The sequence below is a fragment of the Pteropus alecto genome, unplaced genomic scaffold (assembly GCF_000325575.1).
Source record: "Pteropus alecto unplaced genomic scaffold, ASM32557v1 scaffold312, whole genome shotgun sequence".
NCBI classification, from domain to species: domain Eukaryota; kingdom Metazoa; phylum Chordata; class Mammalia; order Chiroptera; family Pteropodidae; genus Pteropus; species Pteropus alecto.
Genome location: NW_006433948.1, coordinates 3,250,359 through 3,251,832, shown reverse-complemented (window position 1 = coordinate 3,251,832; position 1,474 = coordinate 3,250,359).

Here is a 1,474-nt window from a genome sequence, read left to right as displayed (position 1 = left end):
GAGAAGACCGTTTCCATACACCCAACGTTCAGACTTTTTCGGGGAGCTTCCTAGGGGACTGGTTTCTCTCTTGCCTGAATCTAGGCACTGACAGGGAAGGGCACCAGGTTGAGGGCTGCTATGAACAAAAGCAATGGGTTAGATTATTGTTAATGGTTTAGATTATTGTCAAGCCCATGACAGCCCCATCCCTACTCTCCGCCCCCCTCCGCCCCCTGCCCCACTTGTGTGGAAACCAGACTCCTCCCTTACCTTTGTGTGGGAACCCGCCCTCGCACCCGGGATGGCAACGCTCATGCGCACCTCCCACTTCACTGGGCTCTCCTCCCTTCCCAGCCAATTTACCCGCCCAAAATATTCCCACCAAGAAGCCCACCTCAAGCCCCATATAAGTCTCAGTTCCCCTCGCATTCGGGGCTGACACCGTCTTCGGCTCAGCCCCCCTGTCTCCCTGCTACGGTAAACCTGCCTTAACCCCCTGGGCCTGTGCGTTCCTCCTCCGGCGGACCTAACCTCTGGTGCTGAATCCGGGGAGGGTCTGGTACGGCGGGTTCAGCGGCCGGGAGCTCCTCTGAGCCCCGAGGTTGTCAGTTTGCAGCCCTGAGGCAGTGGGCTGCGGAAGTTTGCCCGGCTGACCTCCAGATCCCACCTCTTCCTCGGGCTCCAGGGGCTTTAACCCTGACCCCAAATCCTCCTGGAGCCCAGCCAGGGAGGATGTCGCACCCAGAGCTTCACCTCGTCATTGCTGACCTGTCAGTCCACATCGGTGACTTAATTTTCAGGTGAGTGGTTATCCACCTCTTCTCGGGTTTTCTGTCTCTCTCGTTCTCTGACAAATCCTAGCGCTAGGACAGAAGACTTCTCGGCCTCCTGGCCCTGTGTCCTTCTGAGCTGGGGATGCCCGGCTCAGAAAGGACGCCTCTGCCCTAGCGGACGAACTCTGTCCGTGTGGTCGCCCGCCGAAAGAGCCGCTCCCTGCTCGTGGTTTGCCACGCGCCCTCCTCACTCGCGCTGTCACTGTCATCCTCTTCACTGTGGGGAACACACCCTCTACGCCCTCCAAAACCACCCCCTGGCTGCCTTTTAAGGAACCTAGACGATCTCCGCCTCGAGAGCGATATCACACCTAAACTCTCATTTTCTGGGGTGACACTGCTTGACCACAATATAAGTCGGATAATGGATCTAGGTGGCCTGAGGACGGCGCCTTTGATTGTAATGCATTAGGGGACCTCGACAACTTCTGTCACCGCAATGGAAGGTGGTCTGAAGTTCCCCATGTCCAGGCCTTCCCTACTCTCCGCTCCAGACCCTCTCTGCAAATCCTGCTCTACTTATCAGATTTTACTTCTTCTCTCCAGACTGCTTCCCTTGACTCTGAAACCGACACTGCCTCTTTTGATCCCACTGACCATGCACTCCCACCCCTAGGCCCCCACCCCCAAAGGCTCTGCTTTCAGCCCCCCTCCCAGGA